The sequence below is a fragment of the Saccopteryx bilineata genome, chromosome 2, assembly GCF_036850765.1.
Source record: "Saccopteryx bilineata isolate mSacBil1 chromosome 2, mSacBil1_pri_phased_curated, whole genome shotgun sequence".
Classification (NCBI taxonomy): Eukaryota; Metazoa; Chordata; class Mammalia; order Chiroptera; family Emballonuridae; genus Saccopteryx; species Saccopteryx bilineata.
In genome coordinates this window covers 236899250-236926172 of record NC_089491.1, presented here as the reverse complement: position 1 = coordinate 236926172, position 26923 = coordinate 236899250, and the positions used below count along the sequence as shown (strand labels likewise).

The window sequence follows — 26923 nt, the reverse complement described above, 5'->3', positions numbered from 1 at the left end:
CAGAGACACCAAATCAAATGAGACATTTCTTGTCCTTCATTCCCTGAAGCCCACAGTCCAGGGGTGATGCACATGTACAACAGTGATCTCATTAGGGAATCACATGTGTTACGACAGAATCATACACAAAGGTGCTACAAGAGCAAAGAGATGCCCTTGTTTAAAACAGACTCCAGGTCGGGAGCAAAATTTCTAAAGATGATGTTTGAATTGACTTTGAAGGATAAATCAGAGTTTGCCTCATTGAGTGAGTTCAGGTTATGAATCAACTCTCAGTCAGCCAAGCTCAGTAACTGATAAGCTGAAGTTATATCTCACTATGCTTATATGTTGATGTGAGTTCTGTCTTTAGTAAGGGAGGTTATAACCTTAACAGAAACCTTTCCAAATGACACAGGGAAGGAAGTAAACAGGGCCTTACAAGGTGTCAGGGGCTTTTTGTCTGAGTTCTGCAAAGGCCTCTTTGGGCTCTTGTGCCTACTACTTGTTCCCCAATCAGAGGAGCTCTAATTTTTCTTGGTTTGCAGGTTGGTCATTCCTGTAAGAGTCCAATTCAGAAAGAATTATGTGGCCAAGGAAGTCTAAGAACCACTGCACCATGCTCAGGAAAACCTTGTCTTAATAAAGAAATCAACCATCCTCCTCAAATGTTTTCCGGCCCTTGTACTCTGACCAGGTCAGCGCCCTCGTGATTCACCTTGACTTGCCAGGACCTCTCTGAACCCCATCCTTCAATGGTCGATGAACCCATCCTTCAATGGTCGAGACAGCTAGTCACAATCTTACTGCATCCAAAAACAACACTATGCGCCCAAGTGTTTTCTTCTGAAGATGCACAGCTCTGCTTTTTGTTCCGAATTAATACTAAATTCTTGTGTTAGGAACGATGACAACCTCGTGTTTTATCTTTTCAGTGAGCACGTGGGCTCTCTTTTGCTGATTGCCAAAATTTTACCTCCAAGAAGTGAAAACGTGGTACTGGGAGCATGGGGTGGTTCTGTAGGGAAGGTGGTATAAATGGCATGTTGAAAGCAGCGCCTCCTCCTGGGCCCAGTGAGCCCTGGCTGCGCTCCCAGGGCAGAGGTGGGCTGAGGTTGCAGGCTATGGTGGGTGCAGGAAGGACTCAGGAAGCGGAGCCCCTGGACCCTGCAGCTGCCAGTGGGCCTGGAAGTCTCACACTATAGATCCCGACGGCCCAAACTGTTGTCAGCACAGGAAGGAGAAAGCTCATAATTTCTGGCCTGGTCACTTTCCCGGCATCGCACACTGTGTGAGATACTTCCTGGTGTTAACTCATTTAATACCTACACTAACTGTGCTCAAATAAGTTGGCACCCGTCACTCTCCCTAGCAGAGACCCAGCCTTTTCTTACTTCTTCCACTTTAATATAGCAAAGATCATCTGGCCGCTTTTCAAATGTCTAAATAAGGATGGAGCTCTGGAAGGGTCTACGCCCAGCTCTGCAGCCTCAATCTGCCCAGTCAGGAACTTACATGCAGCTCAGGAGCAGGAAAAAGAAGGTCTGGAAGGAGAGAGGAGGAAGGTGGAAGCAAAGCATGCAAGGGCTCAGCTGGAGAGGACTGGTGAAGAGACACTTCGGGAGGTTAAGCGTGATCTCAATAACTAGAGAGGAACACTGCCAAAAATGTGAGTTTACATTCTTGTTTGTAAATGTTCTAACACTAATCTCCCTGGAATAAGAAGTGTTAGAGAAAGGGAGAGAAAGAGAGAGAGAGAGAGAGAGAGAGAGAGAGAGAGAGAGACTTCCCCACCAAATTGCTTTTACTGAACAGTTTAGGTCAGTTTCAAGTAGGTCACAAGGATGTGTGTATCTTCAGAATAAAGTCTTTAATCGGCTGATGGATATGAAAAAATAAATTACTGTGGCAAAATGTAATAAACGTTAAAGGGAAAATGATGAGGGTAATATAACTACATTGATTTAACTAGGATGATATAGAGGAATTGTCTGTTTTATAGGTTTCTGGATGTCTATTAGTGGCTCTGTATTAAGGAATAGGGCTGTTCTCTTGATATACTTAAGAGCTGTCAGTAATTCCTATTTCACAGTCCACTGCTTCAATTCAAAAAGTGTGTTCCAGCCCTTGGTGACCCCATCCTGGAGGCACTGGAGGATGACCAGCTGCCAAAGGTTTGCGTTCCGACAGCCATGGGGTAAGCAGAGTATTATTCAAAATTGGGCTGCATTAAGAGGAGCTGATCACTTTCGCCACCTCCCCCCTGCCCTGCCACCTTGTGAGACCGCAGTGTCATTTGTTTTAATCACTCCTGGCATTGGCTGATTATGTCCTGATCTCCTCTGGAGAGAGCAACCTCTTGGGTGGGTGGAAATGGTAATGGAGGACACTTAGGGAGCAGGCATCATGTCAATCCCTGCGGGCATGTGTCCCCCAGCGATAGGGCACCTTCCCATGATAAAGCAAGAGTCATGACCTTTAGGTAGACTGTCAATTTTCCTCTATGATAATGTCACTGACCTGTAAAAAGTACCCTATCATTCCCGATGGCCCAAACTGTTATCAGCGCAGGAAGGAGAAAGCTCATCATTTCTGGTCACTTTCCTGACATCGCACACTGTGTGAGACACTTTCCGTTGTTAATTCATTTAATACCTACACTAATGGTGCTCAAATAAAATGGCACCTGTCACTCTCCCTAGCAGAGACCCAGCCTTTTTTTTTTTTTTTTTTTTTACTTTTTATGATTAAAATGGAAAGACCACCTGGCTACTTTCCAAGTGTCTAAATAAGAATGGAGCTCTGGAAGGGTCTACACCTGCCCCGCAGCCTCTGTCCTTGGCCCGGGCACACATCTTTTCTGGGCTCCCGTGACATTCTTAGCAAAGGTGAGAATGCTGGACTACGGCCGATGTTCTTCATCATGAAAGAGTTTCTCCGGACATTCTGCAATGTCCAGATATATATATATATATATATATATATATATATATATATATATATATATATATATATATTTTTTTTTTTTTTTACAGGGACAGAGAAAGAGAGTCAGAGAGAGGGACAGATAGGGACAGACAGAAACCAGGAATGGAGAGAGATGAGAAGCATCAATCAATAGTTTCTCGTTGTGACACCTTAGTTGTTCATTGATTGCTTTCTCATATGTGCCTTGACCGTGGGCCTTCAGCAGACCGAGTAACCCCTTGCTCAAGCCAGTGACCTTGGGGTCCAAGCTGGTGAGCTTTGCTCAAGCCAGATGAGCCCAAGCTCAAGCTGGTGACCTCGGGGTCTCGAACCTGGGTCCTCCGCATCCCAGTCCGATGCTCTATCCACTGCGCCACTGCCTGGTCAGGCCAGAGATATTTTTAACTGTTGCAACTGGTAAGGAGTGGATACAAGTGGCATCTAGTAGGTAGAGGCCAGGGATGCTTTCAAACATCTCACAATGCACAGGTCAGCTCCCCACAATGACTTATCCAACCTAAAATGTCAGTAATGCTGAGGAGGAGACACCTAAACCAAGACCTCGCAAATGGCTTTCCAGTCCTCTCCCCCTTCTATCACCTCTATATTCCTCATATTCTAGCCAATATAAACTGCTCTCCATCCCCACTTTGTCCCAAAACATGTGATTCTGTCCTACATTTCCAGCTTGGGCTCATGCTGCTCCCTAATCCTCCTCACCTGCCGTTGACACACTGGCGTCGGTCAAACCCGAGCTCGGCTGGAAGGGACCGCTATTTCTTTCCTCTCGTGCATGTGAATCAGGTCCGCACTGCTTCAGAATCAGGATACTGAAACGGGTCATGGATGTTTGACCTCATGTAAGTTAGTTTTCCAACTTTTATATGTTGTTCAAGGTCTTCTTTTAATATTAATGGTGGCTATCATCTATTAAATTTCCATGAGGCATGGCACTGTATCCTGTGAAATTTAGTTTAAAAGGTATGTCATTTAATCCTCATACAGCCCTGCAGATAAATAGTATCCCCATTCTACAGATGAGGAACGGAAGCTCAGAGGTAACCCTTGATTCTTTGGATAAATTATTTAATATTCTGGGTTACTAAATGGCCAGTCCTGAATTTAAAAACACATATTCTTGATTCCAAACCTAAAACGTTTTTTTCTACTATGCAGAAGACTCTTACTTACTACTTGTATTTTACAAGGAATATGGTCCGTCTAAACTACTTAAAATAAGCAAGGGAAAATTTAGCAAAGCTGGTTAGATAACAATCTCAGGATTCTATGTAAATCAGTAGCTACGGGCCTGAGAGGTGATTTGAAGGTAAGGGAAAGACTATTCAACCCCTTTCTTAGCAGGAGAGTCATAGAAAAATTCACCTTTGATAACAGCAAATTAATTCTGGGAATTACCAAAGTTTCTCACAGAGAGGAACCAATTGATGATGGAGAACTCTCTGTATGTTATTCATCTACTGTTGCATAAACAATTACTGTAACATTTGTGTGTTAGTTTCTGTGCATCAGGAATTGAGAAGCAGCTTAGATGGGTGTTCCAAGTCAACACATCTCTGGAGGTTGCAGTCACCCATATACTGGACCGGGCTGCAGGCTTTGTCTTCAGAGTAGTTCATACCTGACTTGTGAGTTGGTGCAGGGTGTTACCAAGAGACCTCAGGTCTTTTCCATATAGGTTTCCCTGCAGGGCTATGCCTGTGTCCCCATTACATGGTAACTCCAAAGGGAGAGAAACATGAGAGCAAGTTAGAAGCCAGGACAGCTTTCGTGACCTAGCCTTGGAAGCCACATACCATGCTCCCACACTACACTATTGGTTGAAAAGGCCAACCCTATGCAGTATGGGAGGGCAATACACAAGGGCATAGATCCAGGAGGAAAAGACATTGTTGGCCACACTATGGCACAATTATTCTCAAGCTGAAAAGCTCAGTGACAGAAAGACTTCCCTAGGCCGTTCCCACACATGGGCTTGTGGGCACACAGCTATGTGAGACTCCGACATGAGGCTAGTTAACTCTGGCATGGTCTGGGCAGCAGGGTAAGATCAAGAGTAAGATACAAAGTTTTTATTCTAGGTCAATTCTAGAATCAAAGAATGTCGTTTCAGGAAGTTGAAGGACTGAGTAGTCATAAAGGTCCCTAGAGTCCTTGTGATCAATGGGCTAAGTAAGAAAAAGAGATTAGAAACAGAACCAACTGGGATCCACCCGCAGAAAACCGAAACATTTTATGATGTTGTTGTTGGCTTTTCCTTCTAGTGACTTCCAAAAATATTTTGATGACAATATATGCCTCTATAAAGAAAGGGCTTTGAAGCAGACAAAAGCCATAGGCAGTCTGGAGCTTTCTACAAAACAGAAGGCAAGAGGATTACAGCCTGAGACATCAGGAGGAAGGGATCAGTACCAGCTGGAGACAGTGTTTCTACTGAAAAGAGCGAGGAGAGCAATACTTGTCCCTTGTGAGATGTAATATGTTTTGTGGAGACCCATGAAATTGAGAAAACTGCAGCCAAGGTGTATGCATCCTGTGTCACATGCCCACTATGAGAAGGAAATAGTGTCCCAGTGTCTGTGTGTCCCAAGACCATCCGTCAAGTTGTCCTATTAATAGATAACCTTTGTAACATAATATCAATATAATGTTTAACACATATGTTGTATGGGATATTTTATTAATTAAACATTTGACACAATTTTGTATTATAAGCACTGTGGTCACATTTCAGTTGTTTCAAGGATCTTTGTTAAGGGATAATATGCTACTTGTGATATTGTAGTAATTATTATCATGGAAAAGTCAGGGGTTAAATAAACCTGGACAAAAATGTCACAATTGCTTAGCATGTAAGTCTATGTTAGAATATGTAGTAAAATTAATAATAGCCATTGGATTAATAGAAGTCAAATGGAGGCAGGGTAGCTCTGTTAATAGTAGAAACTCTATAGTCAGAATACCTAGGATACATGATGGAAAAATTCTATCAACTTACCAGTTTTGCAATTTATTGGAATTAGTTTATTTATCTGTGCTTTAGTTTCTTACCTAAAAATTATAATGCTAATAGTACCTACCTTATGAGGTTATTAAGATCTTTAAATGAGCTACCACTTGCAAAGTGCTTTGACTGATGCCAGACAAATAGCATGCTTTTAATAGACATTAGTAATCATTTGCTCAGAGTTCAGGTCATGTTATTTACAAAGTTTATCTTTTTATTTTTATTTTTTGACATTTGTTTTTCTTTAAGTGTTAACAACCATTTAAATAATTTATGTAAAGTTGATATTTTAATACAAATAAGTGTTCGACTAGAACAAACATTTTATATTTCAGGAAAATATACACAATAGATTTGGACCCCATTTAAGTTGCACACTATTGCTCCCTGGTGACAGTGTAGTTAAATTGCAGTTTTTGTCGTAGAAGTATCATCTCCTTTGAGGTTGAAACAACAAAAAACAATCATGAGAAGGCAACTCTATGTAAGTCCAAGTGGCTATTGTTCAAACTGCACGACTCTGTAAGAAACAGAAAACCACCATTTTTCTGGGCCTCTTTTAACAATCTGAAGAGGTTATAATAAATTGGCCTAGCTCATCTGTGTTCAGATCTATCTGAACTAGAGCTCATCACCCTAAATCTTCTCTCTAATAAACTAGGCCCATGTACCTGTCAGGAGCAGGGTATTTGATGTCACTTGTAAAATTCAAAAGGAAACCGTATCCATTTTCTTTTCAATGTCTTTAGCAGATTAAGTGTTACAACACTGCGAAAACAGGGAGCTATGATACACACTCTGCAGTCTGTGCTTCCCACCAGCCCCACCTAGCCTTGGCATTAATAGATTTTTTCCCCTCCAGGTGTTCTCACTTGAGTGACTGCAAGTTAAACTGATGAAAGGAAAGTAGCAATTACTAGTCAGACACGTTTTTGTGGACTGCTATTGGCCTACTAGCCGTTTCTTTTCCTTTTTAGATTTTTAGTTGATATTATGTCACAGTGACTATCTATTGATAAAACAGCAAATTAAAGAGCTTCTGGGATTTGGTATTCAGGAATGTACTACCCTGACTACCCCCAGGACTATTTCCAAGACCTCTCCCCAAACCGTGGAAGGGAAATCACTCATTCTTTATATAATAGTCAAACAGAAAAGTCAGCATCTCCAGGGTCAACTGTGATTGCACTTCTGCTCACCCTACCACCCAAAGCAACAATTTTTAACCAATATACACATAGAAATCACCTGAGTTTTTGAAAACTAGGTTTGCCTGAGCCTCTATCTATCCCCCATACTCAAAGACATACTAATTCAGAAACTCCAAGGATATGTTGCAGGAATTTTATTAAAAGTCTCCAGGATGCCTGACCAGGTGGTGGCACAGTGGATAGAGCATCAGACTGGAATGCAGAGGACCCAGGTTCAAAACCCCGTGGTCGCCAGCTTGATGGCAGGTTCATCCAGCTTGAGTGTGGAGTTGCTGCCTTGAAGCCTAAGGTCATTGACTTGAGCCCAAAGGTTGCTGGCTTGAACAAGGGGTCACTTTCTCTGCTGTAGCCCCCCCCCCCCGCTCCAGTTAAGGCACATATGAGAAAATAATCAATAAACATCTAAGGAGCTGCAATGAAAAATTGATACTTCTCATCTCTCTCCCTTCCTGTCTCTTTCTCTCTCTCTCTCTCTCTCTCTCTCTCTCTCTCTCTCTCTCTCTCTGTCACACAGTCTCCAGGAGATCCTGATGCACAGCCCTCTTTATGGAATGATAATACCTCGTGTTGCCCTAGGAGCAGAGCCTTGTTCCCCAAGGCACAGATGCAGGCAGCAGAACTTGCTCTGCTTACCTACTGTGTCTGCTCATTGCTGTGTCTCTACTGATGAGTAGATTACACTATATCTTTCCTTTGGAAATCCTCTCCAATCCTTCTGTTCTTTTCCTCCCAAACCAAAGTAACAGCCAGGTTCCACTTCTCAGGACATGGCTAGAGTTGGAAACTGGAAAATCTTGTTCTGAAATGGAGAGTGTAAATCACATGACCAGAGTAAGAGGTACAGTATATGAGAAGGTTAAGTGGATACAGCTCTAGAATCACAGGATAAAGCTGGACATTCTTTTAAAACTGATTTAATACAAGATTTCCAAGCCTTCTTATACCATACTAATGGTCCTTAAAGTATGGTTTATAGACTCCTGAGGGTACCTGAGACCTTCCCAAGGAGTTCATGAGATCAAAACTATTTTCATGAAACCACCAAGATTTTATTTGCAATATTCACTGCACTGACATTTTCACTGATAGGCAAAAGCAACCCTGGCACTGTGACAAGCATTAAGGTGTTGGCACTAACTGTATCTGGCATCATTTCATTCTTCATTGTCATACATGTGCAGCAAGAAAAAGAGAAAGCCAGTTTCACATAAGAATGATCTTAGCCTGACCAGTTGGTGGCACAGTGAATAGAGCATCGGACTGGGACACGGAGGACCCAGGTTCAAAGCCCTGAGGTTGCTGACTTGAGTGTGGCTCATCTGGCTTGAGCGGGGGGCTCATCAGTTTGAGCGCGGGGTTGCTGCCTTGAGCATGGAATCATAGACGTGACCCCATGTTCACTGGCTTGAGCCCAAGGTCACTGGCTTGAAGCCCAGGTCGCTGGCTTGAGCAAGAGGTCACTTGCTATGCTGTAGCCCCCCAGTCAAGGCACATATGAAAAAATAATCAATGAACAACTAAGGAGACTAAGGAGCCGCAACGCAGAATTGATGCTTCTCATCTTTCTCCCTTCCTGCCTGTCTGTCCTTATCTGTCCCTCTCTCTGTCTCTGTCACACACACACACACACACACACACACACACAAAAAAAGTTTAAAAAAGAATGATCTTAAAGAAATAGTACAAATTATTAATTTTATTAAATCTTTTTTTTTTTTTTTTTTTTTTTTTTTTTTACTAGAGGAGGGGGATAGACAGGAACAGACTGACAGAAAGGGAGAGAGATAAGAAGGATCAACTCATAGTTGCAGCACCTTAGTTGTTTATTGATTGCTTTCTCATAGGTGCTTGGACCCGGGGCTCCAGCTGAGCCAGTGACCCCTTGCTCAAGCCAGCAACCTTGCACTCAAGCCAGTCACCATGGGGTCATGTCTATGATCCCACACTCAAGCCAGATGAGCCCACATGCAAGCCCACAATCGTGGTGTTTTGAACCTGGGTCCTCAGTGTCCCAGGCCAACACTCTACCACTGCCCATGGCTTGGTCAGGCAACTTTATTAAATCTTTACTTTTCATTAAATGTCTTTTAATATTATAATTCACAAAACTGGGAGTACACACAAAGTACTTGTGTTACGTTGCCAAGAAGAATATTTTTCTCAAGGAAGTGCAACTTAGCAATTGAGTTCTGAGCTGAACTGATTGCTTATTTTTTTAGAAAAATACCTTTTATTTGCCCAGAAAGTATGATTGACTCTTTATGGTTGTTCAAAATTTGGTATTCTGGCAGATTATTTTTTATCTAAATGAAGTGAACCTGTTATTTCTGGAAAAACAATTGACAGTATTCATTGCCAACAATAAAATCAAAGCATTCAATGAATTTTGGAAAACTTTCACTAATAGCTAGACAGATGCCCAATACTAACGAATATACCTTTTTTGGATATTTTATAATAAAATGTATCTACATTTGAGACTCTACATAAGTCAGCAAACCAATAATTTCTAAATAAGCAGTGCATGATGTTATAAAATCAGTCATGAACAAAAGATTTATACAAAGTGCAAGAAAGACCCATGGATTTTAGTATAACAAATTATGAGACATTAATTGATATGGTTCTAGTTTACCCATTGTAACTAACCTTTAAATAACTAACTCTTTTTGATTTTTGCTGTTGTATTAAAAAGAATATTCACAACATCAAAAAACTATTACTCCTTTGTTGTCCAACTACATATTTTGTGATTTGATGTAAAAGCGGATATGAGAATTCTATGATGTTCTGTTAAGCTGGTATTAGAGAGTTTTGCAAAAATATAAAAATTCCACTCTCATAGTTTTTGTGCTGAAGACATGATTTTTTCATAAAATATTTTATTTATGTTCATATGTAATTGGTTTAATGTTATTTTTAAATAAATTAATAAATATATTTTTGAATTCTGATTTTTAAGTTTCTGTTACTATGAATATAGATATTAACCACTTGAAAAAAACCTCTTCATTTTCTTAATATTTTTTATGAATATAAAAGGAAACTCAAACCAAAAACTTAGAGAACAGCTATGCTGTATAGTAACAAAACATCTAAATTTTCTGCTGAAAATCTTGAATAGGAAGGGGAAAAGGAGAGCGAAACGAATGAGCTTCACCTGTTTCTATTGAGAAGTGAAACTCAGGAGAAAGAAAGTTGGCAGGGGCTAAAATTTGACTAGAAAATTCTTGGTCTGTGACCTGGGAAAAATATGAGTGAATATCCATCTGATCTTTGAATGCCTTCCACAACATCTATATCAAGTGGTCGATAAATGTGTGAAAACTTCCAGTAAGGTAGGAACTTGTGACCCATAAACTCTTCTATCTTTAGAGATGTCTGCTAATAAATGAATTTCTAAAGTTTATTTTCTTATGATTTTTTCATAGTAATCTGAACTCTTCCTCTTGAGACCACATATAATAATAATAATAATAATAAATGTCTTTCTATATTAATTTTTCAAATATTTAAAGAGGACCTCTCCAATTTTTCTGATATAAATATTCCCAGTTTCCGTCATTATTTCTCACTCATACAGCAATTTGTGATTTTAGTTGAAACAGTATTTCCAACATACTCATTAGTTTTCTTTAAATATACCCACTTTACTAATGTATCAACTAAATGTATGACACCCCCTCCAGAGGAAATATGACCTTTCAGACATGGTGTGATCAGTAGGGAACAAGGCCATCGTCTCCCTTTCCTAAGATGCCATTTGAATTGTTTTGTAGACACAGCAGTCTTCTTATTCATATTATGCGTTTGCTATCAGATACTTCCAAGTTTCTTCTTTCTGTTTACTTGTTTTATCTGTTTCTATTTAACCTTATCTCACCCATCATGAATGAATGAGATTGTTTTTTGTTTTTGTACTAAATATAGGAATTCTAAACTCACCAGCTATTAAATGTTATATTGTTAGAATTGACATGCCACTATCACTTATTTAACTCTTGTTGTATCTCAGTTCTATTCATTCAACAAACTTGTCATGTAACTTTGTAATGTAAAGCATTGACAGTTATGATGTTTACCCAAGTCACGGATAAAATATTTAACAGGATAAGACCCTTTCACACTTTTCTAAAAATCTTTCTTCTACATGAGGTGAGCAAGAGAATACAAAAGTTCAGATACACAGTCTACAACATTTTCTAGATTCACCAAATAAAATTTTTTATTTTTTAAAACTGCCAACAAATATGCTAATTTTCAAGTTTTCCAGTATTTCCCTCATTCATGGGCACAGAAGTTTGGATCTCCTTTCCATAAATATCTCACTTGCTTAGGATATAAGCATAAACTCTCTTAAAATTGTTGGGTCTCCCAGTTTGAGAGATACTTCTTTTTCACGGAGAACAGAAATCCTGAGAATTAAAGAGCTGTGAAGTTTCATTTGTATTGGATATAACAGAATTTCATCATAAAGTCGAAGCAGAGGACCTGTCTTATTTTAATATGTTTTGTCTCCAAAAAGATGCCTTTGGCCCCTGTCCATTTTGCAATTTACCCTGTCTTACATAAAGCTCTTTCTATTCATTTGTTAGTTTCTTTATTTCTATCATTTGTTAAGAGATTTCCTTGTGCTGAAAAGAGCTGTCCTTACTTTAACACAATTCCTTGTAATTCCTTCTGTCTCCTGCTTATGTTTTCTTCAATCTGAATGCTTAGATGGCTTCCTTCTAGAAATCTAGAATTCTCTTCTGACTCCCCTCAGTGCTTTGTCTTCTGGACCTTACAATCACCAAGATGACATAGTCACTTTCTCCCAAATTTCTCTCCGTTCCACATCAGCAGCAAATTCTTCTTGTCGGTTTATGCTCCATAGTTGCTCTATCATTTGCTGTTCTACATGTTCTACAGAAAGTTACCAGAAATGTAAGTGTTTTTGTTGTTGTTATTGTTATATCTTTTGATTTTACTTAGTATGATGTCCTAGAAATGCCCTATTTCCAGGGCCTCATGCTTCTGTGCTGTTCTAGTTACTAGATGAGAAATGTGCCATCTGATACTTCTTTCTGGCTGAGCAATTTGTGATATAGCCCTACAAAGATCCTCTTCTATCTCATTCTCCTTCTATTCACATATATTCTCAGGCTTATGAGGTTTCCTCCCTTGGTTTTTTGCATTTCTGGGCAAGCGAGTCTCCATGGCATATGTGACTATCCACTACGCCTTCCAACAGGCAGTGTCTTCTGGATTGTTATTTTTGTTGTTGTTATGATACTTCAGTTTTGCATCTCATCATTACCAGGCCCTGAGGACAGCTGTGAAGTCTACATTTTATTGGCAGAATTATTAACTTGTTACTCAAACTTTGCTCTTGTTTCTAAACCACCTTGATTATGCAGACTGCTAGTTCCCTGGCGCTGTCACTCATTTCTTTGTACTCCACATGTTCATTGTTCTGTTTGGTAATATCTGTTAGGATAGCAGCTATAAAAAATATGTTAAGATAGCAAGGAGTCCTCCTTTGCCCAGTTAACATTGTATCAGACCCAGGACCTCTTGTCAGAATCGTTGGTTTAGATATAAGAGTAGCATCAAGGTTGTTGGGACAAGTACCCTTGACACTGAGAGGGCAGGGTCTAGTAGAGATGGACTGGCAGGCGAGAGGGTGCTTCTGTGATTCATCCTTTGCAAGTGTCTTTTAGTATTGGGCTCTAGGTGGCTCAGTAGAAATGCACCCCTGTCATTTCTGTGCCAGTGCCTGTGTTAGAAGAGAACATTCCTCAGCATTTCATTAGCATGAATTGAGCCTCTATGGCCAGAAATGGTAGGTGTGCACCCCAGCATAGAAAATGCCTTGTCCAAAACGACCCATTCTTCCGAGCCCATCATGGGTCACAGCTGGCCTGTCACTGAAGCACTCCTAGTACTGTTGTCATCACCATTAGCATCTCAAATTGACTAATTATTCACAGTGTGTGAGGCACAAAGTGATATTTCTGTCTGGAAGCGGGTGACACAACAATGTCACTAGCAGGAGTGTGTTCTCAGGGCCCATTTTTCTGCATAGAAATGCCTCACTTAGGCGCAGGAGTGTGCTGCCACTGTTAAAGGGGCTCCTAGTGATTTATATTCTAAAGGCCTCGATAACTTTTGAGACCCTGATATTTTTGCAAATTAGCAGCTGTGGCCTTTCATGAGCTAGTGCCCAGCATGAAGCTTTCAATACTGTTACAATGCTATGCATTTGCCACTTGGATCAATACCACAGATTCCATTAAGCTGTGCTTGGCATCCGGCTTTCTACCTCTCCTTGGTGACCTCCTTTCCCCGCTTCCATTTTCAAACCTCTGCAGTCACTGTGCATGGAATCTATTAAGTGTCCGGAATTAGGGAGGATTTATGCAAGTCTCGCGTCCTTTCCCCTGCTATGAGCTTGGGAATCAGAGTGAGTGAAACTGTAGGTCCATAGAAATAAGCCTGCATATAAAGTACCATTCCCTTTAATAAGAGTAAGCAGCTAATGATAGTAACTTAATGAGAAAGCTCAGGGACTAACTTCAAACTATTCCCTCCTGGGTCCATCCCTGGGGACACACTCAAGCAGTATTCACTGTATCTTTTCTTCTGGAATAATGGTTTACAGTTTTTTCCTCCCTCCCTCCCTCCCTTCTTTGCTTCCCTCTTTCTTTCTTTTTTTACTTTTTCTTTTATTTTACTTGGTGGTTGTTCTTGATAGATGGACAATGAGTTATAGTAACTTCTAGTCTTCTATTTAAAACCGAGACATCTCTCCAGCAAAACTCATTTGTACAAACATTTAAACATTTGCATGGAATTACAGGTGATTTAAAACCCATTATGTCCATTCAGGGACCCCCATTCTGGATGCAGTGGGCTTTAGGGTGTAAGGACGCCTCTTGGGCACCCTGACACCCCACAATGAGGATCAGTTATATTCCTCTAGAAAGAAGAGAATAGAAAATAAGTTACACCTTTAAAAACTTATAAGAAGTATATTTGTTTTAGGTACAATTTATATTCATCATTTTTATGTGTACATTTGTAGCAAAACCATCATCATAAATATGATACAGAATATTTCCAAACTGTAAAAATTCTTGGTGCCCTATTTTAGTAAATCACCTCTCCTCAACTTAAACTTACTGACCCAAACAATACTGATCAGAGTTTTGACTCTAAAGCTTTATCTTCTAAGGAATGCCATATAAATTGACCAATATAGTATGTAATTTTTTTGTTTTGACTTAATTCACTTAACATGTGTTCTATCTTTTCCAAAGCAAAATATAAAATAAGGTGAGAATCACTGTGTGAGCTTGTCACTTCAGATAGATATGGGCAGGTGAAGGTTGAAGTCTGTCCTTGGGTTGTCATTAAGTTATCTTAAGTACCTGGCTACTTATTAAGAGAAATGCTACCCTGCATGTGTTACACATATTCTTATATAGATCGTGGCTTATTCCTTTTTTAGTACCGGGAAGCATTCCCCTATATGCATGTATCACAACTTAACTTTTTATTTCTTCTTTATACATTTTATTTTTATGGTGATCATATTTTTTATTTCATAGCTGAGTACAAGCCCAACAGAAGTGAGATATCATTTGTCTCTCTTCAGAAGATGGTGTTCCTTACTCCCCTATGTGCATGAAGTAGACTTGGCAACCAACATTTACTGAGAACCTATTATGTGCTGAATGCTCTATGGCAGCGATTTTCAACCAGTGTGCTGCAAGAATTTTTAAAACATGCAATACCTGACTATTTAGTTAAAGTCACTCACCTCTTTTTCCTTAGATTGTCAAGTAAAAATACACAAATAACAACATTTGATACAACAGTTGCCATCTAGTGTGAATGAACCAAAATTATACCTATTTTTTGTCAAATCAGCAAAAATATATATTTTGGTCTCACAAAATTTTAGTAGTGTCATGAGATGAAAAAATGTTTAAAATTGCTGCTATATAGGCATTTTCTAATTTAATTCTAAAGCTTTCTGTGAAATAAGAATTTGTATTCCCATTTTGTTAGAAAAATATTACACTTCTATGGACTGAGAAAGATAAACTGATACTTAAGGTACAGACAAGCGGCAGAATCCAAATTCTGATTTTCAGTTCCAGTACTCTTTCTTGAATTTTTAAAATCCCTCAACTAATTCTGACCATTGGATTAGGAAGCAGGAGAGGTTAGATGGGTCAAATTTGGTTAACATAGATAGACGTGACAAGTTAGCTGTAGCCCATCTAGAATCCCTAACCAGCCTTTCCTTCCTATCCATCTACCATGCCAATCGGCAGCGACCACAATTCTTCTTAGTCACAAGCTAGACAAGTTCCATGCTCCCTAGGGGTCATCAGAAACAAACACAGTTATTTTAGGGGTAAAAAAAAAGCCAGAAGTATCTAGAGAGAAGAAGCTCCTCTCCTTAAATCTTGTGGGGAGAACCATCTTTGGCCCTCTTTAGTTCAAAGAGGATAATATTGTGTCAATTATTCAGCTCATTTAAGCCCTCCATAGGACATGATAGATCCACATCCTCTGCATTTCTAAAAACAGTGAGAGGTATTGAGATCCAGGCAGGACTTGGTAGAGCTCAAGATAAAACATGTCTTCCCCTCACTCTTGTGGCCTGAAGTTTAACATTCAACTATCCTGGGGTCTAAGAAATTGCCTCCATTGCCTGAATTAAATGAAATTTAATGAAAAAGAAATCCAGGTCAGTGTAGTTCACTATCAAACCTTCAGCTCTCCCACTATTGGCAGCTTCCCTTGTAATAATTAAACAGAAATTCGTAGACAGGCAACAGTTAAATCCACTGCTAATCTTGGCCCTCATCAGCCTATCTTCCTAAATGTTCCTTAATTAAGGTTTCTAAATGCTTTGCATTCCCTCTGCACCCAGGATACCAAAATGAAGCCGACTGCTTTAGGGATGCTCAGCAACCAGAGGAGAAAGGTTTTCTAGGGGTATGTCTCATGCAGAATATTAAAAATCAAAGATTAAATCCAATAAATGGAAATGCATGTGAGAAATGAGCAGGGAGATGGGGACAGCGAGAGTTGGGAGGGGATTGTTGTTTTTGTTTTTGTTTTTTTTTTCCTGGAGGATTTCACTTTAAGGATTCTGAAGGCATATAGTTTGCTTTATCACGGCTTCTCCAACACACCAGGGAATGAATGGAACAGCTGTCACATTTAAACACACACAGCGGTAATCCTCCACTGAGCACAATGCCAGGGTAGAACAGAAAATCTATCAACACTTATAATGCATCCTATTTATTTAGCAATTCACCCCTCTTCACCAAAATTTCCTTCTGTGGGGTTGAAGCTGGGACCACATGCCACTGGTAGCTTTTTGTGGTTTGGCAGCTACTGAGTGAAGGAGTGGTCAGATGTACTATGTGGGTGTTTGAAGATGTTAAAATCACAGAACTGGGATTTTAAGGTGACCAAAGGTCTCTAGCAGAATGAACCCACAGGCCTTTCACATTAAGAGGCAAAGGGATGTGAGAAATGCCCTACATGTCCTTACTTCAATCTTTTCTTTCCCACAGTCTTCATTTAAAAGATCAAGATCTCCACCTCTTCTTTGTCCATTGGCCTCGTCTCCTGGGAGAAATGTGCTGATCGCTGGGACCTGTCAGGAATGCGGAGCTGCTCTGGGGAGTTAGTTGTACAGGTGCTGCCTGACCTGGGGTTGCTTAGCAAGGACACTCTAGAGAGAACGTCTAAAGTGCCTCTATATCCATAAGATCTAAAAATACATACTTATTAATTACAGTACATTAAACAACAAGGACTGCACATAGTAGATCTGGTAAGAATTTTGAAACCATATATACCATTCCTTATAAGGAAACAAGACCCAGAAAAGCTATGCTTTCCCTGCAACCATCCTGACACCCCAGCACAGGAAGGACAGAGACAGAGACAGAACCTAAGACCCCAGACGCCAGGCACAGTGTGTGTCACTAAAAATGAAATGTGAGCAGAAGAGCGGTGGCCCCTAAGGGGATCTCCACTGAAAACATGAGGCAAGTATGGAGAAGGCGAAGAAAAGACATAGATACAGAAGTCTGCCATTATCGGCCTTGACACGGCCCTCTGTTGGGTGCAGCTGTGGCCCACAGAGTGTGAGAGAGCAAGGGTGATGTCAGGGGAGAAACAAGGAGGCTGCTACATGGCTCACGAGCAGAGCTCGCACTCAGGATGCTGTGGGGAGATCAGGTAATGAACGGCCTTATAAAAGCATATATAACTTCATTTCATTCTATTCAAAGAAACTTAATTTAGATAATATTTTTAACCGAGTGTGTGTGATGCTGTGAGCCAGCCAGTAGAGGTGGCACACAGGTGAGTATGCACAGCTCACTTCCAGTGGTTTTGATATAGAATTGGAGAATGGAGTAATGATTAACTGTGTGACCTAGGAGAAAGACCATCATGTTTGGACTCAGACAGATGAAGTTTTGCATTTTGGCTCCGCCATATTCTACTGCATGACTCCCAGCAAGTCAGCCTCTGTTCTCTCACCTGACATCACAACTGTATGGAATGTAAAGGAAAAAACATAGCTCTTCTGTCTGTTAGCAAGGCTGAATAAATATTAGCTGCCTTTCCCCTCAAATAATAGTATAAGGCAAGAAGAGATACATGTCGAAGACTAGTGGAGTATTAATTCTGGCTGGTATACAGGACTCATGAAGGAAGAAGGCCCTGTGGAGTCAGGCCGAGAATAACACACACTATCCCGGAACCACCTGCCTGCACAAGTAACTGTAAGGCTGTATGACATGCAAAGCCAGGGATGACACCAGCCACAGGCTGCAGGGACCATAACAGGAGGTGAGCTCTGGTTAACGACATAAACTGCGGAGGGGAGGCAGTCCAGCTTTCATGCCATTTTGGGCTGCTTGCCTCAGGCCCAGCTCCCACATCTTTTGGGGCTGCCTGACTCAGCCACTGACATCACCTCACTGATATGATGTTGGCCCACGACACTGTTGTCCCTACGCACTATATCTACTGCCCTGGCACTGCTAGGTTAGGACAGCATGGAATGAAGGAACGCAGGACTGCAGGAATATGGAATAAAGAAGGACTGCAAGGAACACAGCATGGAATAAAGCATTGCAGCATGTCTTATATTCCTCCGGCTCCTCGTGCGTTCTTCACCTTGGGTTTCTCATCGCCTGAACCATCCCCTTGCGGAGCAGGTAGGTTCCAAAATGGGCTTTAGGGGGAGGAAGGAAACCCCAAGTCAGAATGTACAAGATCTAGATAACCAGCCCTCCTTATTCTGCTCCACTTTTTTTTTTTCACATTGGTGCGTATCCCCTTCTACCATATTACATTCTTTACACATTTATCAGGTAAGTTCCATGAGGGCAAGGGTCTTTGCTCCGCTCACTGATGTAATACAGACAACTACAAAGCTCTTGGCACACTGTAGGAGCACATTCAATAGTTGTTGGACTGAAAAGAGGGGGAAAGTAGAAGGGAGCTCCATGATTCTGTGCTTGAGGAGCGAGGACGGTGTTTAAAGAGCAAATATAGAGCAAAGGCAGGTGAGCGAGTTCAGACAGCAAGCTGCCCAGCTATTCTCTGTTTCCCATGAACAAAAGAAAGCTTCAATGCAATTGTGGAAGCCTAGGGTTAAAGAGTTCCCAGATCATGTTTGCTCAAGTATTTGTGTGTAGAGTTAGATGAAACAGAAGGAAAGTTATTGAGGTGAGAGCCTCCATGGTGTTCAGATGCTCAGGGCTTTCAGATGTTCTAATGTTGAGGGGCTTTTTCATATGTCTGGGGAAACAAAAGGATAAGGTGGTTGAGCTCCTGGGCACCCTTCAGTGCCCAGCTTCCGGTGCAGGGAAGCTCTGCAAGGAAGACAATACTGGATGTTGCCCTCCTGACACTCAGGACACTCAGGGCCTTATTGGCAGGGATGATGGGCTGACTTTGTCTCTGCTTCTTGGCTCCTCTTTAGCAGGACTCCCTTCAGCAGCTTTGGAAATGTAGAACGTTGCATTCCTTAATTTCACTGTTTTGGAATGTCTCTGCTACGGCTATCATAATTATCTTACAAACAATGTAGAATGCTCTCTAATTGATTCTAATGTTGTATTATGGCTGGGATGTGGGGAAAGAAGAGACATGCTGACTGTCACAGCCCTGCTCTGATTCTAAGGTACCTCGGGAGCAAAAAGCAACAAGCTTATTGTTTTTCTTCTTTTTGGTGAGCCTGGCTCGGTGGAGCCCTCCCCACACTCAGGCAGTAAGAGAAAAAGGATCTGAGGCAGCAGAGAAACCCAAACTGGTAGTACTGTGTGAACAGTGGAGAATAATTTGGTGCGCAGATCAAGGTGCTGTAGTGTATGCTCTCTTCTCTTACTGCTGCTGGTGGTGGTATATATAAGCCAGCTCCTTTTCCCATTGACAAAGCCCTCAATTGTTAACGACCTCCTGGCCAAGGCACCAATGCAAGGCTGTGAGATGTTCTTATCAGTGAGGGAATAAATGAACAAATAAGTGGGTCACTGACTGAGCTCTTACTGAGAGCCTAACGTGTGCTGGGTTTTACAAAGATTACTGTGTCCGTCCCTCCTCACAGCTGCTCTGTCTGGCAGCTTCTAAAATCATCCCCGTGTTTTGGATGAGGATGCTGGTGGTCAAAGAAGTTAAATGGACCTGTCAAGGATCACAGAAAGCAGTACACAGAGGAGGACCAGGACTCAGGCATCCAGCCCTGTATCGTTTGTTATACTGCACAACAAACCTTAATCCTGGTTTGGGGAGATTGGTTTTGATTTGGTTCAGAGGGTCAACCCTGGAACAGTCATGAGACTGACAGTCAGCCTAACTTCGCAGCTCTCCTGTCTCTCCCCAGATCCTGGCACTGCGGTGTGCGGGTCAGCTGTGTAGCCAGCTTCCTCCTCTGTGGAGTCCCAGCTCTTACACCTGCACCCTGGAGGGAAGCTGCCCATCTGCCTCTCGCAGCCTTTCTGCTTTCCCTCCTCGGGTCTCCTCATGATTATGCAGAGTCACAGAATCCAGATGTATCTATCTCTCTAACTATAGTCCATACCTTTCAAAGAGCTTTCCCAAGAATTGCTTCATTTCATCTTTATCACAACCCTGTGTGGGTCAAAAAGCTAGTTATCATTGTACTCTATTTTATGGTCCAAGAGACAGAAGACTGGGGAAGAGAAATCTCCCACTGGAGTCGTGTGGCAAGTTTGTGGAAGAATCAGGAACTGCAATAACTGCTTGATTATGGGGCCAGTGCTGTCCTAACCAGCCTAGATAGCCCAGGAAAACCAGCCAGTTGGTCAGGCTACTTGAGCAGAAAGGATGGAGAAGTAGACACAAGAGTGAGAGACTGGGCAGAGTAGGGCTATGAGTACCAGTTAGATTCTCTCCATACCAACGTGTTTCTGCCTTAGGCAATTTCCTAACCCACGGAAAACTAAAATCAAAATTCACATGCCTCTGAAGATAAGAATTGTACCAGTAGAGTCTTGTCCCCTTCTTAACTGTATTTAAGGTAAGTGTTAGGGGTTCCCTGTGGGCAACAAAGAGCTTACCTCTCACAGCATCCCATGCAGAATAGCATGATGGGGGCCATCTTCCTGCCAGGATTCAGGTTCTCTGGGACCCCGTGTGGCCCAAAGCTGAGGCCACAGGCCCTGAGGTTGCTCTCACCTGCCCAGAGGCTGGATTCCTTGGCCCTGGCAGACAAGCACTATGCCCCCCCCCACCTCCGTCTAGAAGCTGCAGCATAAAGGAAGAGCAGTAATTATGTGCTGTGCTAGTCACACATTAGCCACTCTCCCAGAACACTGCAGACATTAACCCCTTCAGAACCAGTTGCAGAACAAGGTGGTGAGTGCACAAAGGATTTATTAACCCAACATTTCACTGACTTGAGTCACCCTCTGTGTCCCAGTTAACAATCTAGTATACTGGAAAGGTGAAATCTGTTTGTTTTCAGTATTTTCGCAGGTTGGGGTGTAGGAATTAACTATCAAAATGAGCATAAGATACCTAGCTCTAGACACATATTGCATTCGATTACTCCATAATTTTTATTGTCTGCCTACTATGTGTCAGGTCCATATTTGCCAAAGGTTGATTGGTATAGGGGCAAGGCAGACTGCAGTGTTTTCTTTTATAATTCACTGTCCATTTATCTGTCCATTTAAAGTCCTGGTAAAGTCCAGAGAAAGTTTAGAAACCAGATTGATAAGAGAAACACACAATGCTCAGAAGAAAGACTATGCCTGCAATCAACAGGCGGCATCTCAGACTTGCTGCAAAAAAATACGTGAATAAATAAATAAAAATGAGAACAAACAGCAAAATACCCAATTCATCCATATCAGTTGACACTTCCCACAACACACCACAAAGTCAATTTGCATAGACATGCACAAAGGGCTCTTTTACATTTGCTGTGGTAGACAGCAGCCAAGTCCCCGTTTCAGTTCTGTAATTAAGTGAATGTGTCAAAACAATTACCTCTCACAGACAGGGACTGGCAACATACTTTGTGTTTTAAAGTTCACTTTGAGTAGAGTGATCAAGAAAACTGTTTGCAGAATATAGAGAGCTTGTTTCAATTTAGCTTTTCCTTTAAAAGGCCATCCCACCCTCCCAGCCCGGGGACCTCGGTGTCTGCAGTTCTGTCCCACTGATGCTGCAGGAGGTGAGAAGAGGTGTCAGGGACATGTGTGATGCCAGGTGTAAAAGCTACAGGAGAACAATTTGGCAAACAATCCGGGGCAGCATGGGGAACAAGTCTTTTATAAATGAATACATGCTGTTGGTGGCTGGAATGTAAAACCATCTTGTGAGAGTAGAGAATAAAAAAAAAAAAAGCTGCCAAGTCATGTTGAAGCGTTTTGACACTGGAGCTATGAATGCTACAACAATCTATTACCCTAGGAAGCGTCCTCCACTCTAGGTGTTTGTTTGTTATAAATCACTCAGGCTCCTTTCCTTTCTCCTGCAGTTAATATATTTTCTTTCAGCAAATATTATTTGTGGTGCATTACCAGCAATGTTCCGCTGTTAACGTTTGTGTCTATAGTTAGCATTTTTGTTTAGCTAATATTTTCATTCAGTAACACTTACCAAGCATCAGTTTTATTCACAGCCTATTTGCGAGGAATATTTTCTCCCATGAGCGTTTGTTTCTCCATTTAAGATTTTTTATTTGCTAGGTATTTTTTATCCTGTAGAGACTGTCAGCTTCAGCTAGCATTGCAAGAAATTCTGATCGTTTACTGCAATGAGCTCTGAATCAGCGGTGCTTTCCAGAAGAACCAACTATCTGGGCCTCAATCTTTGGCATCTTTAAAATGGGGATAATAAAGGCACTGTGAAGCTAAGTGAGCCAAATGGCAGATGAGTCTGCAGTGACTAAATTAAAGCATAAATTCAGATTATTTCAATGAGTGAAAGAAAAAGTAAGAATCAGAGAAATAGGTGTCATTCTGCTTGTTATAAGGAGAACATGTACTATTTATTAAAGGAGAGCTCTACAAAAGGGAAAATTGGATGCCTTTGGACATAGTAAGCTTCTTTTCCCAAAGGCATTAGAGAAATTCTGAAACTTTCTCCCGGGTCCCACCCAGAGTTTTAGATGTAGTGAGACCTGGGTGATGGAGTCTGTGTATTTGTGTTTCTAACCAGTGCTCAGGGGCTGCTGCTGCTGCTGGTGGTCTGGGAATCACTCATGGAAGCACTGCCTCAAAAGTCTGCCTCAGTGGTCTGGCAGGGGTGTGTCCACCTCTTCCTCCTCTAGTGTTTGCTTCTTTCTTCAGTGGGTTGTTTTTCTTTGTTTTTTAATTTAATTTAATTTAATTTTTTTGCTTTTTCAATGTTCTCACTCTCTAAAGCTAGATTCCTCAAACAGTTGGCCTGGAAGTCCATGCCTGGAACTGGGTACAGAGGGAGTGAGCTCTGAATGGTGCAGGCAGTAAAGTGGGAAGTGTGGGTAGGACACAGGGAAAACGTGTGTGCTAATATGTAAAAGGAAGTTCCAGTTTCTTTTATACCCTCTACTAGTCTTCCTGTGACATCGTTGTTTTTTTTAAAACACTTGTAGCCATGTAAGATCTATAACCAAATATACTACGCCTGCTCCTTATCTGTAATGGCCTGAGTTTTCCTCCATGTGTTACATAAGGAAAACAAAGCTCAAGGCAGCTCTGGCCCCACCCCTGGTTCTGTCTTGTTGTTACCACTGTCCAGCACGCCTCAAGAATGTCTTTAAGAAGGTATTCCTGCTCCAGCTTGTGTCCAGCTTTGCTTCTCAGATTAAATAAGAAATGCCTTCTGAGGGCCTTTGCAGTTTTAAGATGAAAGATTCCTTACATACCAGGACAAAAAGCTCAGTTTCACAGAGTTGACTGCTAGGTTCTCAGCAGGAGCCCAGGAAGTTGACTTAGATGTCCATCCACACATGCTATCTGAGGAGCTGCCCCGGTGACCAAGTTAGGTTGTCACAGGCGGAACCTTTGAGCTTCCTCCAAAATGCTTTATAATACTGAAGGTTTTACCCTCAGTACCACTCTAGGTTTTGTATTCCCACAGTCCCTTCTTGGAAACCGACCCCGGAACTACTGGAGTGAGAGGTGATCCCGCAAGCCAGGCTGGGTTCCTGCCAAGGCCGATCCGTGGGAAAAGTGTGGCTGTCCCTCAGATGTGAGGCCACAGAGAACCCACAAACTGAGTCCAAGGACAGAAAAAAGAGGTGAAGCAGAGCTGGTGGCTGCCGCCTTTCTAAAGGAAAAGGGTGCACTCTGGAGCGATGGCAAGTACAGCTGCAGAGCTGACCCTGGCTCGAGATGACGTTACAAAGCTCTCAACCTCCAATTGGCTCTGCTAGACTCTGCTTGGATTTTGACTTGTCAAGAGACCACACCCCACATACAAACCCACACATACTTCTCACTGGTGTACAGCAACTCCAACTCCATCCTTTACCCAGTCACAGCAACATACACCCAACTACAATCAAGTTCTAATGGCATGGTCACCCCTCCCCCTAAGCAGGAACTCGAGGTGCTCTCCTACTTCTGAGCATCTGTGCCAGCCCCAGCGCGGCTCATGATGACCGTCCAGTGGAGCAGCAGGAACTCGAGGTGCTCTCCTACTTCTCCTGAGCATCTGTGCCAGCCCCAGCGCGGCTCATGATGACCGTCCAGTGGAGCAGCAGGAACTCGAGGTGCTCTCCTACTTCTGAGCATCTGTGCCAGCCCCAGCGCGGCTCATGATGACCGTCCAGTGGAGCAGCAGGAACTCGAGGTGTTCTCCTACTTCTGAGCATCTGTGCCAGCCCCAGCGCGGCTCATGATGACCGTCCAGTGGAGCAGCAGGAACTCGAGGTGCTCTCCTACTTCTCCTGAGCATCTGTGCCAGCCCCAGCGCGGCTCATGATGACCGTCCAGTGGAGCAGCAGCAGTTTCCTCTTCACACGCGCCCCAGGCACATCATCCTGAGATGCTTGCTAGGTTTAAATAAAACTGGTTATCTTTCAAAACAACCTCCTTGGAGTTTTTTTTCTTATGTTCTATTTTGCATTTCTCAGTTAGTTGACACCACTCAGCTGTCAAAATCATTTCCTTGAATCTGTTGTGAAATCTGGATATAAAGCCACCCAAGTTTGTGAGTTCTGTTCGTCAAAGAAGAGTTTATTTATTGGAAGGACCAGAAAATTATGTGGTTTCCAGCCTGAACTTAGGTAGGTGAAAGATGGCCAAATGGCTTGAGGTCAGCAGCACAAGCTAAGGAAAACTTTTTTCTAATCAGACACAAACAACCAAATTTTCCAGAATTTATTGGAGAAAAGTGAGGAGTCAAAATGTGTGCCAGAGATGAGAGATTTCTCTCATCCCCCATACCCGATAAAGGTTGCCACTTAGGTTCAGATATTGTAATGGTCTAATTCTTCTACCTTTGCTAGGTTCAAGGCATTTATTCTCATGTCCTGAGAAACGCAGGTCTCACCATTATTTAATTTTCAATTCTAATTCTGGCTCTACCACTTTCAAGTTATACTACCCAACTATACCTCACTTTTTTTCACTTATAAAAGTAAGAATAATACCTAATACCTGAGGGTTGTTATGAAGTAAATGAAACCACAATTGTAAAATAACTATATGTGTTTACCAGGGATTTAAAAACTGCTCCTCCTGTGCCTCCTTTGTCTCTTTATTTAGGAAAGGAATTCATCAGAAGAATATATATACTTCTGAACCCATTGCCTTCTTGCCTAAGAAAATGCATATCTATGCCTGTATCTGTTATAAATGCATTTGGCTGCAAATAACAGAAACTCTGATTAAGTATTTTAAGCAAATAGGGATTTTATTTTTTCACATAATTTTTTTCTTCTTCCTGGCATTGGCTCAGTAGATCCATGAGTCAGGGTTCTTGTCCCTAATTCCCGTGGTATTTTCATCATGGAGAAAAACTGTTGTTGCATCTCAGATATCACATCCACATTTAAACAAGACAAAAGCAGAGGTGGCAGCTATACCTGTCCTTTAATCAGGAGAACTAAAAGCCTTTCCAGAGCTCCCAGGAGGCTCTGACTTGTATCTGCTAGGTCAGAACTATGTTAAAGGACTTTGCCACCTCTAGCTGTAAGGAAGTCAGACAAATTGTATTTAATTTTCCCTGCCTCCTTATTGAAGGAGGCAAGGGAGAAGAAGGTTAGGAATGCAGTGTCCAGTAATAAACAGGGTCTACCACAATGCCCAACAGAAATAGAAGTCACGTTTTTTTCAACTGTCTGCATTTAGTATTGCTAAGTACTGAACCACAAGTATAATAGATATGGCAGTTGCCTGAAATCGAAATGTAGTGAATATGATTATTGGTCATGGAAAAATTTGCTACAGCTAAGAATAGAAGTTAATAATGTTCCACAGAAATTATCATCTGCTTTGACGTTCCCTCCTACAGGAGGGTCATTTCAATAAAAATAGCTAACATTTATTGCATTTTGACTATATGCAGGTTACTGGTCTTAAAGTTTTAAATATGTTGTTTTACTTAATATTTCAAACTAAGAGGCAGACAAAGGTACCTATCTGAATGAATTTAAAGCATAGCATTGCTGAGTGGGAGGCTGAAAGAGAAACCAGAACACTTATCAGAGAAATAGGCAGAGATAATGGTCAAAGGATACAGAGTTTCAGTTACCTAAAATCAATGAGTTCTGGGGATCTAAAGTACAACATGGTGACTACAATGAACAATACTATACTGGTATATTTGCTATTTCCTAAAAGGAAAGTTTTAAGTGTTCTCATGAAAGAAAAAAGAAAAGAAGAGAGGAAGAAAGAAAAGAAGGAAGGAGTAAGGTGAGGTAATAGATATGTTAATTAGCTTGATTGTGGTAATTATTTCACAGTGAATACATATATCAAAACATGAAGTTGTATATATACAACTCACATGTCATTTATATCTTAATAAAACTAAAATAAAATTTAAAAATAAGCACTGTTTTACATGCAAAAAGAAAAAAGATAGATAAACCTAAATAATTAAGTTCTGAGAGGAGAGGTAAGACTATTGAATATGATGTTAGACAGATGGGTTATAATATCAATTCTGCCATGTATTTCTATGAGCAAAGTAGTTATTACTGTCCTCTCTGAACTTCCAGATTCTCAATAAAATGAAAATAAGAATT

General features: G+C 41.3%; 1 long non-coding RNA gene across 1 annotated transcript; it reads left to right on the top strand.

The window, feature by feature from the left end:
• Window positions 1–1510: 1510 nt before the first annotated feature.
• On the top strand, window positions 1511–24411 carry LOC136323176 (uncharacterized). The gene is made up of 3 exons (XR_010728927.1): window positions 1511–1648; window positions 16767–18428; window positions 23809–24411. It is a non-coding gene; the product is annotated as an uncharacterized lncRNA (long non-coding RNA).
• The last annotated feature ends 2512 nt before the right edge of the window (window positions 24412–26923 follow it).